Here is a 15,630-nt window from a genome sequence, read left to right on the forward strand (position 1 = left end):
CGCCTCGTGCATGACAATACATGTGCAAGAAGCGGATTCTACACCCATTGTGCCCGACTGACGGCAAATGGCCCATCTTCGACTTGCACAACCTGTCTAAGTGGTACGTGACTTGAGTTGTACCTTTTGGATAGCACACCGGTCACCCGCCCTGTCCAGACGTGGATCTGAGCACTAACAGCCACCGTCGCCAAGGAGGATTTGCCATTTTTCTGTGACGAGAAGCCACCCCTTTGATATGGGCCCATTTGCCATTGCCGTCGGTCCACATTCGGTTACCTGTGCAAAGTTACCCGTGAGGCTCGTACTGTGCTCTTGGTCCGCTTGTATCGCTTGTGAACAACTCGCTTGCACCGTTACGATACCCAGTTGCACCCATTACTACAGCTACCTGCCCTAGTCCTGCACTACCCCCACAACTCGCAACCGTTGCGGTCACCAGCTCGCGACGTGCTATGCTAAGCTGTACTTGATCAGTCTAGCCATTCGCTTGAACTGCCTCCCACTACCCTGTCGACTTCTCATCTCTGGACCGACTATTGCTCTAGTCTTGCCTTCCTACTGCTTGTTGAGCCATCCCAGTCTCCTCTCGGCCCAACTCCGCCCCAACTCGTCCCATTCTATGCATCAAAGAATATTCAGATGACGAACGCCACCACCGAATAGGTACGCCGTTCCCCTTTTTTCTTCAGTTATATTACTTTCTCTAGTATATTTTTGGCTGCACTCCACCGCACTCAGGTTAGATTAGGTGAGAGAAATTGTTGAGAAAAACTACGCCACGAGTGATTTCTTGGGTACGACTTGAGCCCATTCGTTATGTGTGAGCGCCAACGGAATTATTCCATTCAACGCCGTAGTCGCCATCGTCACTCCGACGAGGGTCAAAAGATCACCGTTATCATCATCGGTCATCCGCCCTGGATCTTGGAACTCAGCAAATTCTTGTGAGTCAGCCCTACACGTACACTCCACCTAGGACACTGCACTCACATAGTTACATTCTCCGTTAAGTAATTACCCATTGGAAGACACTTTTGTCACGTCCGACATCATCTTAGTATCAGAGCTAGGTTGTGGGCGCCCACATCACTTCTTTGTACCCTTGCATCATAACATCTGCATCCATTCATTTTCGAAAACCCATCTAGGTACCCATCAAGGAACTGGCCATGGTGGTCGAGACGCGATCGAGTAGAAGGATGCACCCAGAAGGTGCGACTTCCCCACGACGAGATGACTGTCACCACTCGAAAGAGTCAGTTCTATACAACTCTTAGAGCATCATCCCTTCACGCCTGAAGGTAGCACATCACTGCCTCCTTTGGAGCTCGGACGAGCCGCACTTGTCAATAGGGGTGCCGACGGATCACACAGCCCGCACAGACACGACCGTGGTCACCGTGGACGAGCTCGATCCCATCACAGTGCCTCACGGTCACTAGGTAAGACCTATCCTACTGACGTTGAGGTAGCGATGACAAATCGTCGCTGATAACATGCAAATTAATATACTTAATTACTGAATTATACATTCTATTTATGTGTTTTAATGGTCATATTTGCATGTTATCATGATAAAATACATTGAAATCAGTTAACATGTCGTTTTTCTATTATTTCATATTTTTTATCATTTTTTACATGGAATTTGACATTGTTTCAGTGAAGAAATATTTTCACATGATTTTATTTGCTTGATTTAAGGTCAGTAAATCATCTCCTGATTTTTCTGAATTTTTCCCATATTTTAATGAATTTTTCTGAATTTTTCTGACCATTATTTAGGCAAGAAATGATTTTTATTTAATTAAATAATATATTGATTATTTATTTTGCATTTTAAATGCATTTAAAATGAATATCCACGTCATTCGCCCGAAATTCGGGCGAATGAAGGGATATATTAATTAAATAAGAAAGGAGAGAAGAGAGGAGAGAGATAGGAAAAGTCAAATAGAGTGATTAAGAGAGAGAGAAAAGCGGAAGAGAGAGCAGAGAGAGTAGAGCTAGAGAGGAGAGAGAAGAAAAGATATTTAATAGGAGGAGAGAGATTTGAAAAGTCAGAAAGTGCGGACGCGGACAACGAGGGTGCACGTGTCCCGAAACACGGAAAGCGAGAAAATCAAGCCCAGCCAATAGGAAATTCCGATTTTTTTAGAGAAAATAAAAGAGATCCAACGGCCCACATTTGATCTCACTAAAACTGCGATATCTTGAGATCTACAACTCCGATTGGGCTGAAATTTTGAGGGCAGGTTCGTCTTTTCCTCCTCTACAATCTGGACTGTTGGATCTTTAAATAGAGGTCAGAAAAAAGGCGAAATTCACTTTTGGAGGCTCTCCCCAAGCAATTGGCCAGGAAGGACACAGGAGGCATTCTGGAAGTCGTCAGATCTAGATCTCTTTATCAAATTTGTAAGTTTCTGAATTGTATTTGATCATCTTCTAGAACGATTCGAAAACGCCTTGGCATGGGCGAAATGTACATGCCCTAGATTCATGTTTTGAATGCATCAGCACTTCTTTTTGATTTTGATTCGAGATCTGACTTTTGATAATTAATTCTTAATTATTTTAGGACATTTCTGCTTCATTACATTTTAATTTAGGGTCGAAATTGGGGCTTTCCCAATTTCTTCACTTTCTCTCTCTAGGTTAATTTGATTTGTTTCTCTCTCTAGATTTCGGTTTTTATTGTTTAGGAATTTAATTTAATATATAGAAAACCCAAAAATAAAATTTGAACCGAAAATTCATCCAGTTTGAACTCCAATTCAAAAATCACTTTCTTGATTATTAAATTCCCAATTTTAATTCTGAAAATTATTATAAATTTTATTAAATTGGGAAATTAATAATTTATATTTTTATGAGCTTATAATAATAATAATATTCTTATCTGGAATTATCTGACTGAAATGAAAATTAAGTTTTACTTAATTTTGATTATTTTAAGAATATTATTTAATATTAATTGAATTAAATATTGCAAAATTCAAAATTACTTGACTTGATTCATAAAAATTGTTTGAAAATTCTGAATTGTTGCCTCCTTGCGGATCGACCCCTTGCTTGCTCTATATTCTTAGTTAGTAATTAAGGGAATTACAAATTTATTGCATAAGTCTAAAAAGCGCAACGACCACGTAATTTTACGTGATTTTTCGGCTTATCAATTGGCGCCGTTGCCGGGGACGCACGGTTTGAATTTTTAAATTATTCTGTGTGGATTCATTACTCTTTATTTTTTATATTAAGTCTTGGATTGAGCTGAATTTTGCAATGATTTTGTGAATTTTGATGAAATAGTGAAATTGAAAAAAAAAATTCATCATTGCATAATTAATTTTTCTTGTTCATCAAAACTGATTATTTTTTATATTGATGTGTTTAACATTGCATGTTCGGTAGGAGATCTTTAAAACCTCATCTCGTGAATCTTGAAACAGTTAGTAGAACTCCTAGTTTTGATTGTATTTTTGAAAGCTCCGAAGGTGAAAATCAGCATTTTTGTGACTTAATGGAGAATAATCAAAATTTTGGGGTTGAACAGGGTGTTAGAAGAATGAGGTTGAGAGAATTTTCTGACCCTATAGAGAGTGAAACCTACACTAAAATATCTGCTCCTTTACCAGAAAATGTTAATTTTAGAATTGACCCGAATATGATTAATCAATTGCCTACATTTTATGGAAGATTTAATGAGGAGCCTTATGAGTTTTTGGAAGAGTATAACCAGATTTGTTCTGCTTATAGTTATGCAGGTGTTCCTCAGGAAATTCTCAAACTAAGGTTATTTCAGTTTGCTTTGAAAGATAGGGCAAAAGATTGGTTTAAAGGGGTAGGTCAAGAATTTCAATCTTGGAGTGAAATGCAAGCTTGCTTTTTAAAGAGATTCTTTTCTTATGGAAAGACATCTTCAATTAAGAAACATATAAGAGATTTTTGTCAAGGAACTGACACTCTAGGAGAAGCATGGGAGAGATTCATGTCACTCACTAGGAAGTGCCCACATCATGGCATACCATCTCATGAATTGGTTGAAATTTTTTATGGTGGATTGAATGATCAGGAAAGGCATCTAGTGGATATATCTAGTGGAGGAATGTTCCTTGATACCCATGCAGATGAATCCATGAAATTGATGGAAAAATTAGTAGAAGATTGGACATACCGTCAAAGTTTTTCGTACACTAACCGAAGTGCAGGTCCCAAGCGTGGAGGAATCATTGACGTCAAGGCAGTTGAACCGGAGATCAGGATTGATAAGCTAGAAAGAGAAATGAGCAATATTGGTAAAACAGTTAAAGATATGAGCAATGATATTAAATCTTTTTTGCAGGAGTCTAAAGGAAAGGCGAATGCAAACGAGGGCAACAATTCCACTAACAAACCTTGTTGTTTTTGTTCTAGTGAAGAACATTCTGATGAGGCTTGTCCTATGGTTGAACAGGTTAATGCATTTGGGAAACAAGATGCAGGTCAAAACCAATGGAATGCACGACCTAATCAAAATTGGAGCAAAGGAGGAAAGAACAATTTCACCTCAAAGCAATTCGCCCCGCAACCATATCAGCAAAATTTTTAAAATTTTTCTAAGCCCTTTTACTCTCGTCCTAACAACAATAATGACAACACTAACTCTACTTTAATGGATTTTATCAGGGAAAGACAGGAAGAGAGAAAAAGCATGCATGAGGAAAGGAAGATGTTGATGCAAACTTTAGAAGAGCACAAGAAGGAAATTGAGATGCTCAAGCGAGGACAAGGGATTCAAGCACAACAACCTGCTCTCAGGATCAAAGGTAAATCAGAAGAAATCCTTCTAAGAGAAGGACATCCAGGTCAACTCCCTACCCAACCTAATATAAATCCTAGAAATATCATGTTGTGTGTAGATAGAAATTTAGAATCATCATGTTGTGTGTCTTCCGAAATTTTAAATGAATCTTGCATTGGTGAAAATAATAATGTTGCATCATGTCATGATTTTACAAAGAATATTTTACATGGCTTTGAAGAAGATATGATTAATGATGAACATGTGAGTGTGATTTCAAAATTACGAAGTGGGAAGGTTTTGTTAGATACTCATAAAAAAATGTAGGATTGTCGAGCATCAAGATAAAGAAAATGGAGAGATGGAAAATGATCAACAAAGATAAGGGTGGCCAGGATGAGGAAAGGCATCCACGAATGGCAGACCCTAATCCACTTGATTATAGACCACCCATTCCATTTCCTAGTGCTTTAAATATATCCAAGCAAAAACCTGAAAATTCTCATTTGCTTGAAATATTTAAAAATGCAACCATCACTATTCCACTGACTGAGGCAATACAAAATATTCCTTCTTATGCAAAATATGTGAAGGAACTATGTACACCTTCTAGAAAGCAGAAAAGGGTACAACTTTCTGAAAATATCAGTTCAATTTTATTGAATGATATTCCTAGGAAAAGAAGAGATCCGGGTGCTCCTCTCATTAAATGTGAAATAGGAGGCATGGTTTTTAGTAAATCACTTCTTGATTCAGGAGCTAGTGTAAACATAATGCCTAAAGCTTTGTATGATAAATTTAAATTTGGTGAGCTTGAACCTATCTTTCTTGAATTACAATTAGCCGATGGTTCAATTAGGCAACCTTATGGAAAATTAGAAGATGTCATAGTAAAAGTGGAGAATTGTAAATTTCCTGTTGATTTCATAGTTGCAGATATGAAAATAACAGTAAATTTGAGCCATGCCCCTATCATTTTAGGTCGACCATTCCTAGCTACGGCGAAAGCCACAACGGATTGGGATAAGGGTACAGTGAAACTTAAAGTAGGAGATGAAAAAATTGAACTATCTATCTCCAAATTAATGAAATACCCTAAAGACACAAGTGAGGATGTTTGCTTTCTAGGGTTGGTAGAAGAAGATGATTTTGATTTTGATCCATGCTCTTATGATTTATTTTCTTGTGAATCTAATGAATGTTTGAATGAAAAATCTTCCATACCAACAAATATTTCTTTCCATTCTGAAATTGAACTTAAGCCTTTACCATCATCTCTGAAATATGCTTATTTAGGACCATGCAAGTCTTTTCCTGTAATCATATCATCATTGTTATCATCTGAACAAGAATTAGAGCTTTTGAATGTCTGATCTACTTATAAATCTGCTATAGGATGGACAATTGATGACATTAAAGGCATCAGTCCAAATATTTGTGAGCAAAGAATTTTTCTAGAAGAAAATTCTAGGGCAACAAGGCAACCCTAAAGGCGACTTAACCCGCACATGTTGGAGGTTGTTAAAAAGGAAATCATGAAATGGCTAAAAGCTGATTTTATTTATGCCATTTCAGATAGCCCATGGGTAAGTCCTATCCATGTAGTACCTAAGAAAACAGGAATAACAGTGACTAAAGATGAAAATGGTAATGAGGTACAAACTCGAGTAGCTTCTAGTTGGAGAGTATGCATTGATTATAGGAAGCTTAATTCTGTGACTAAGAAAGATCATTATCCATTACCATTTATTGATCAGATTCTTGAAAGACTTTCAGGTCAAAATTTTTATTGTTTTTTAGATGGATATTCAGGTTATAATCAAATTGAAATTAACAAAAGTGATCAAGAGAAAACAACATTTACATGTCTAGTAGGTACTTTTGCATTTAAAAGAATGCCTTTGGGGTTATGTAATGCTCCAGGTACTTTTCAAAGGTGTATGACTGCCATGTTTTCTGAATTAGTAGGGGATTGCTTGGAAATTTTTATGGATGATTTTTCAGTGTTTGGTTCCTCATTCGATATTTGTCTATCTAATTTAACTAAGGTTTTGCAGATATGTGTACAGAACAATCTGGTTCTAAGTTGGGAGAAATCACTTTATGGTGGAGGAGGAATTGTCCTAGGCCATCATATCAGCAAGGATGGGCTAAGGGTGGACAGGGCCAAGTTCGAGGTTATCAAGAACCTCCCCCTGCCCACAACCCCAAAGCAACTTAGGGGATTTCTAGGGCATGCTGGCTTCTACAGAAGATTTATTAAAGATTTTGCTAAAATTTCTAAACCCTTAACTAATTTACTTTCTAAAGATAAACTATTTGTTTTTGATGAAAATGCTAAAGCATCCTTTTTGCAGATTAAAGAAGCTCTAATTCAAGCCCCTATTTTGCAAGCTCCAGATTGGGGTAAGCCTTTTGAAATTATGTGTGATGCTTCTGACAATGCAGTGGGAGCAATTTTAGGACAAAGAGTGGATAAGAAGCCAGTTGTCATCTACTATGCAAGCAAGACTCTAGGACGAGCACAAGTAAATTACTCAACTACTGAAAAAGAATTGCTTGCTATTATTTTTGCCCTAGAAAAATTTTGTTCTTATCTTTTAGGTAGTAAAATAATTGTGTTTTCAGATCATGCAGCTTTAAAGTTTTTACTGAATAAAAAAGAAACCAAACCTAGATTAATTCGGTGGATTTTACTTTTGCAAGAATGTGATTTGGAAATAAAAGATAAACGAGGGATAGATAATACTGTTGCAGATCATCTTTCTAGATTATCTACAGAATTATCTATTCCTATTCATGATGGTTTTCTCGACGAATATATTTTAAAAATTCAAAGTAAAAGGCTTCCATGGTACGCTCATATTGTGAATTTTCTTGTCACAGGATTAATACCTAATAATTGGGATATGAATGATAGAAAGAAATTTTATAAAGATATTAATTACTATTATTATGATGAACCTGAGCTTTTTAAATAAGGTGTTGATCATGTGTTTAGAAGGTGTGTACCGGAGGAAGAACAATGGAGCATTTTAGATGCTTGCCATTCTTCTTTATGTGCTGGACATTATGCTCCTAAATTGACTGCATTTAAAGTTTTAAACTGTGGATTTTTCTGGCCAACTCTATTTTCTGATGCTTTTAAGTTTTTCTCTAGTTGTTTAAAATGTCAAGCAGCGCTGAATATCAAAAAGAATGATAGAATGCCACTACAGCCTATCATTGAAGTAGAAATATTTGACCTATGGGGGATTGATTTTATGGGACCATTTCCTAATTCAGATGGGCATGAGTACATCTTAATGGGAGTGGATTATCTTTCCAGATGGGTTGAGGCAATCCCCACTAGGTCAAATGATCATAAAGTAGTGCTTAAATTCATTCAACAACATATATTTTGCATGTTTGGTTGTCCTAGAGCAATCATAAGTGATGGAGGAAGCCATTTTAATAATTCTCAATTCAGGACCATGCTTAAAAAATATGGGGTTCAACATAGAATCACTAGCCCATATCATCCACAAGGAAATGGTCAAATTGAGAATTCAAATAGGGAGATTAAAAGATTATAAAGAAGATCATTAGGCCTGATGGAAAAGATTGGTCTAGCAGATTATATGATGCTCTATGGGCTTATAGAACTGCTTACAAAACACCTTTAGGGATGTCTCCTTACAGGGTTTTTTTTGGTAAAGCATGTCATCTTCCGGTTGAAATAGAACATAGAGCTTATTGGGCTATTAAGAAACTTAATCTCTCTTTAGATGCAGCGGGAAAACAGCGTTTATTGCAGATGCATGAACTCCAGGAGCTAAGGAACGAAGCTTACGAAAATTCAAGAATCTATAAAGCCAGGATGAAGCACTTCCACGACAAGAATATTAACCGTAAGCATTTTCAGAAACAACAAAAGGTTTGGCTTTATAATTCAAGGTTGAAAATTTTTCCAGGAAAATTAAAATCAAGATGGGATGGGCCATTTACAATTTCTGACATATATGATAATGGAGCTGTTTTGATTTTTGATCATAAGAAAGGGAAGGAGTTCACAGTTAATGGTATGCGACTTAAGCCATATGTGGAAGCAGAAGATATATCGCAACCTACGGCAACAATAACGCTAAATCCGATCGAAACCACCATACAGGAAGCATAAATCTAGGATTTTGATTTCACTACTTTTCTCTTTTTATTATTGAATTTTGATTTTGCAAATAAAGGGGAATTAACCTAATTCCCTAGCTCGTAATTTTTCTTTGATGTTGTTTTCAGTTTATAGCTTTTCCAGAATAAAGAAGATGATCAAGTACAATTCAGAAACAACACGAGATGTCAACTCATCATTAGTAAGTCCTTCAAAGATCACGCCAAGCAGGTTTGCAATTCTGAACTTCTGAATTTCAATTTTGATTTTTTTCCCATGCATTGAGGACATTGCATAATTTAGTGGGGGGGAGAGAACATTTCATGTGTTTACATTGCATAATGCAAACCTTTACTTTTCTTTATGTCATATAAATTCCATGTATAAATGAAACCCACCTTTAGGAGATATTCTTCATCCATGAATTAATTACATGTGTAGGGAAGTTTGGCTTTATATAGCGGATCATGATCATGCAAAGATGGGACAAACTTTGATTTTGGATGATATGAGAGTTGATTTCAAATGGCTAGGTTATCTAGTGGGTGTGTAGGGGATAGGAAAATCAAAGGATTGAAGCACTATGGTTCAATATGCTAGAGAGTTGAGTGAATTGAGGACCCCCATCGCGCCACCAATCAATGAGCCGATCCTACTTGATTGTTTTCATTCTTCCATTGAGTCAATCTTACTGTAGGCTGGAAGATAGGCATTTCTCCAAGTCCTTAAGCACAGAACTCCCTTTTCTTGATCTACCTTATGCCATTTGCCATACCATTCTACTTATCATGCTATCCACATTATCATCTATTTATTCAACCATGAGCCAATTTTTCCTATCCACTTGTTGAATTTTTTTCTAACCTAACAGCCTTTCATGGATGGTAGCCATCTCCCATGCCACTCTATCTCTCTTTCCATGGGATCACTTTTATCCCACCTCTATCTCCAATTCTGTCTAAATTTCACTCTTCATATTCTTATTAACTCTTCTTCTCTCCAATGATTTTTTTCAAACAAAAAAAAATCATGCCCTTATAAGAGTCAATGATAAATATGTTTGTATTTGCTTCTTCAAAATATTTAGTAGTTTTTTTTACCCCTTTCAAAAAAAAAAAAAAAAGTGGAAGTCCTCAAGCTCAAGAAAAATATGAGGAAATTAAAAAAAAATTCATTCAAAGAAAACAGATGGGGGTATTTGTGATAGGGATTATTGGTAGATTGATTTTTGCTTTGAATTATTGATTCTAGTAAGGGCATTTTTCACTATATCTTCTTTCTATTTCTTTCTCACTTCGTCTAAGTCTTGGGAGAAGGCAACTTGAAATGAGACATCTTTGATATACCCTCCCCTCCATTCGCGACCCATCTCTTCACCTTTGAGCCTCGTTTTCATTCCTTCTTATCCTCTCACCCATGCCCTCACACCACTTGATCTTCTGTGCTAACTGGGAGGCGGAGAATGTTTAAATTTCATCTTATAGTGGGAGGAAACTTAGTGGAGAATTTGAACACAAGTAGCCGCTACCCGTGAGAGAGTGATCTTGTTATGAGAGGGAAAGGCCCACCACTTGATGAGTGCAGTGAGGAGCATTATGGATCATAGTGTAATATCTAGAGAGAAGTACATCTTTCTACTCATTTCATTAGCTCTATCCAAACCATGAGGACGGCACTCATATTCCTCACAAGGTGGAATCCGAATTGTAGAAGAGAGTTTCGTTTAAGCATGTTATTGATAATTCTAACACTTCATGCAGATGAATAAGGATGAATGGATGAAGAAATCATCTAAAGAATTCATGATACATTGCTAAGGGACTAGCAATGATTTAAGTGGGGGGGTATGATAACATGCAAATTAATATACTTAATTACTGAATTATACATTCTATTTATGTGTTTTAATGGTCATATTTGCATGTTATCATGATAAAATACATTGAAATCAGTTAACATGTCGTTTTTCTATTATTTCATATTTTTTATCATTTTTTACATGGAATTTGACATTGTTTCAGTGAAGAAATATTTTCACATGATTTTATTTGCTTGATTTAAGGTCAGTAAATCATCTCCTGATTTTTCTGAATTTTTCCCATATTTTAATGAATTTTTCTGAATTTTTCTGACCATTATTTAGGCAAGAAATGATTTTTATTTAATTAAATAATATATTGATTATTTATTTTGCATTTTAAATGCATTTAAAATGAATATCCACGTCATTCGCCCGAAATTCGGGCGAATGAAGGGATATATTAATTAAATAAGAAAGGAGAGAAGAGAGGAGAGAGATAGGAAAAGTCAAATAGAGTGATTAAAAGAGAGAGAGAGAAAAGCGGAAGAGAGAGGAGAGAGAGTAGAGCGGCTAGAGAGGAGAGAGAAGAAAAGATATTTAATAGGAGGAGAGAGATTTGAAAAGTCAGAAAGTGCGGCCGACGCGGACAACGAGGGTGCACGTGTCCCGAAACACGGAAAGCGAGAAAATCAAGCCCAGCCAATAGGAAATTCCGATTTTTTTAGAGAAAATAAAAGAGATCCAACGGCCCACATTTGATCTCACTAAAACTGCGATATCTTGAGATCTACAACTCCGATTGGGCTGAAATTTTGAGGGCAGGTTCGTCTTTTCCTCCTCTACAATCTGGACTGTTGGATCTTTAAATAGAGGTCAGAAAAAAGGCGAAATTCACTTTTGGAGGCTCTCCCCAAGCAATTGGCCAGGAAGGACACAGGAGGCATTCTGGAAGTCGTCAGATCTAGATCTCTTTATCAAATTTGTAAGTTTCTGAATTGTATTTGATCATCTTCTAGAACGATTCGAAAACGCCTTGGCATGGGCGAAATGTACATGCCCTAGATTCATGTTTTGAATGCATCAGCACTTCTTTTTGATTTTGATTCGAGATCTGACTTTTGATAATTAATTCTTAATTATTTTAGGACATTTCTGCTTCATTACATTTTTAATTTAGGGTCGAAATTGGGGCTTTCCCCAATTTCTTCACTTTCTCTCTCTAGGTTAATTTGATTTGTTTCTCTCTCTAGATTTCGGTTTTTATTGTTTAGGAATTTAATTTAATATATAGAAAACCCAAAAATAAAATTTGAACCGAAAATTCATCCAGTTTGAACTCCAATTCAAAAATCACTTTCTTGATTATTAAATTCCCAATTTTAATTCTGAAAATTATTATAAATTTTATTAAATTGGGAAATTAATAATTTATATTTTTATGAGCTTATAATAATAATAATATTCTTATCTGGAATTATCTGACTGAAATGAAAATTAAGTTTTACTTAATTTTGATTATTTTAAGAATATTATTTAATATTAATTGAATTAAATATTGCAAAATTCAAAATTACTTGACTTGATTCATAAAAATTGTTTGAAAATTCTGAATTGTTGCCTCATGCGGATCGACCCTTGCTTGCTCTATATTCTTAGTTAGTAATTAAGGGAATTACAAATTTATTGCATAAGTCTAAAAGCGCAACGACCACGTAATTTTACGTGATTTTTGCTTATCAATTGGCGCCGTTACGGGGGCCTTGCAGTTTGAATTTTTAAATTATTCTGTGTGGATTCATTACTCTTTATTTTTTATATTAAGTCTTGGATTGAGCTGAATTTTGCAATGATTTTGTGAATTTTGATGAAATAGTGAAATTGAAAAAAAAAATTCATCATTGCATAATTAATTTTTCTTGTTCATCAAAACTGATTATTTTTTATATTGATGTTTTTAACATTGCATGTTCGTTAGGAGGGCTTCAAAACCTCATCTCGTTTATCTTGAAACAGTTAGTAGAACTCCTAGTTTTGATTGTATTTTTGAAAGCTCGAAGGTGAAAATCAGCATTTTTGTGACTTAATGGAGAATAATCAAAATTTTGGGGTTGAACAGGGTGTTAGAAGAATGAGGTTGAGAGAATTTTCTGACCCTATAGAGAGTGAAACCTACAGTAAAATATCTGCTCCTTTACCAGAAAATGTTAATTTTAGAATTGACCGAATATGATTAATCAATTGCCTCCATTTTATGGAAGAATTAATGAGGAGCCTTATGAGTTTTTGGAAGAGTATAACCAGATTTGTTCTGCTAATAGTTATGCAGGTGTTCCTCAGGAAATTCTCAAACTAAGGTTATTTCAGTTTGCTTTGAAAGATAGGGCAAAAGATTGGTTTAAAGGGTAGGTCAAGAATTTCAATCTTGGAGTGAAATGCAAGCTTGCTTTTAAAGAGATTCTTTTCTTATGGAAAGACATCTTCAATTAAGAAACATATAAGAGATTTTTGTCAAGGAACTGACACTCTAGGAGAAGCATGGGAGAGATTCATGTCACTCACTAGGAAGTGCCCACATCATGGCATACCATCTCATGAATTGGTTGAAATTTTTTATGGTGGATTGAATGATCAGGAAAGGCATCTAGTGGATATATCTAGTGGAGGAATGTTCCTTGATACCCATGCAGATGAATCCATGAAATTGATGGAAAAATTAGTAGAAGATTGGACATACCGTCAAAGTTTTTCGTACACTAACCGAAGTGCAGGTCCCAAGCGTGGAGGAATCATTGACGTCAAAGCAGTTGAACCAGAGATCAGGATTGATAAGCTAGAAAGAGAAATGAGCAATATTGGTAAAACAGTTAAAGATATGAGCAATGATATTAAATCTTTTTTGCAGGAGTCTAAAGGAAAGGCGAATGCAAACGAGGGCAACAATTCCACTAACAAACCTTGTTGTTTTTGTTCTAGTGAAGAACATTCTGATGAGGCTTGTCCTATGGTTGAACAGGTTAATGCATTTGGGAAACAAGATGCAGGTCAAAACCAATGGAATGCACGACCTAATCAAAATTGGAGCAAAGGAGGAAAGAACAATTTCACCTCAAAGCAATTCGCCCCGCAACCATATCAGCAAAATTTTTAAAATTTTTCTAAGCCCTTTTACTCTCGTCCTAACAACAATAATGACAACACTAACTCTACTTTAATGGATTTTATCAGGGAAAGACAGGAAGAGAGAAAAAGCATGCATGAGGAAAGGAAGATGTTGATGCAAACTTTAGAAGAGCACAAGAAGGAAATTGAGATGCTCAAGCGAGGACAAGGGATTCAAGCACAACAACCTGCTCTCAGGATCAAAGGTAAATCAGAAGAAATCCTTCTAAGAGAAGGACATCCAGGTCAACTCCCTACCCAACCTAATATAAATCCTAGAAATATCATGTTGTGTGTAGATAGAAATTTAGAATCATCATGTTGTGTGTCTTCCGAAATTTTAAATGAATCTTGCATTGGTGAAAATAATAATGTTGCATCATGTCATGATTTTACAAAGAATATTTTACATGGCTTTGAAGAAGATATGATTAATGATGAACATGTGAGTGTGATTTCAAAATTACGAAGTGGGAAGGTTTTGTTAGATACTCATAAAAAAAATGTAGGATTGTCGGAGCATCAAGATAAAGAAAATGGAGAGATGGAAAATGATCAACAAAGATAAGGGTGGCCAGGATGAGGAAAGGCATCCACGAATGGCAGACCCTAATCCACTTGATTATAGACCACCCATTCCATTTCCTAGTGCTTTAAATATATCCAAGCAAAAACCTGAAAATTCTCATTTGCTTGAAATATTTAAAAATGCAACCATCACTATTCCACTGACTGAGGCAATACAAAATATTCCTTCTTATGCAAAATATGTGAAGGAACTATGTACACCTTCTAGAAAGCAGAAAAGGGTACAACTTTCTGAAAATATCAGTTCAATTTTATTGAATGATATTCCTAGGAAAAGAAGAGATCCGGGTGCTCCTCTCATTAAATGTGAAATAGGAGGCATGGTTTTTAGTAAATCACTTCTTGATTCAGGAGCTAGTGTAAACATAATGCCTAAAGCTTTGTATGATAAATTTAAATTTGGTGAGCTTGAACCTATCTTTCTTGAATTACAATTAGCCGATGGTTCAATTAGGCAACCTTATGGAAAATTAGAAGATGTCATAGTAAAAGTGGAGAATTGTAAATTTCCTGTTGATTTCATAGTTGCAGATATGAAAATAACAGTAAATTTGAGCCATGCCCTATCATTTTAGGTCGACCATTCCTAGCTACGTGAAAGCCACAACGGCTTGGGATAAGGGTACAGTGAAACTTAAAGTAGGAGATGAAAAAATTGAACTATCTATCTCCAAATTAATGAAATACCCTAAAGACACAAGTGAGGATGTTTGCTTTCTAGGGTTGGTAGAAGAAGATGATTTTGATTTTGATCCATGCTCTTATGATTTATTTTCTTGTGAATCTAATGAATGTTTGAATGAAAAATCTTCCATACCAACAAATATTTCTTTCCATTCTGAAATTGAACTTAAGCCTTTACCATCATCTCTGAAATATGCTTATTTAGGACCATGCAAGTCTTTTCCTGTAATCATATCATCATTGTTATCATCTGAACAAGAATTAGAGCTTTTGAATGTCTGATCTACTTATAAATCTGCTATAGGATGGACAATTGATGACATTAAAGGCATCAGTCCAAATATTTGTGAGCAAAGAATTTTTCTAGAAGAAAATTCTAGGCAACAAGGCAACCCTAAAGGCGACTTAACCCGCACATGTTGGAGGTTGTTAAAAAGGAAATCATGAAATGGCTAAAAGCTGATTTTA

The 15,630-nt window shown here is 35.8% G+C and overlaps 2 pseudogenes; both read right to left on the reverse strand.

Annotated features, from left to right (window-relative positions):
• Positions 1-3,929: 3,929 nt before the first annotated feature.
• Positions 3,930-4,026, reverse strand: LOC144700390 (small nucleolar RNA R71; annotated as a pseudogene).
• Positions 4,027-13,217: 9,191 nt separating this feature from the next.
• On the reverse strand, positions 13,218-13,314 carry LOC144700391 (small nucleolar RNA R71; annotated as a pseudogene).
• Positions 13,315-15,630: the final 2,316 nt, after the last annotated feature.

This window comes from Wolffia australiana, chromosome 2 (genome assembly GCF_029677425.1).
Source record: "Wolffia australiana isolate 7733 chromosome 2, ASM2967742v1".
In the NCBI taxonomy this organism is placed as follows: Eukaryota; Viridiplantae; Streptophyta; class Magnoliopsida; order Alismatales; family Araceae; genus Wolffia; species Wolffia australiana.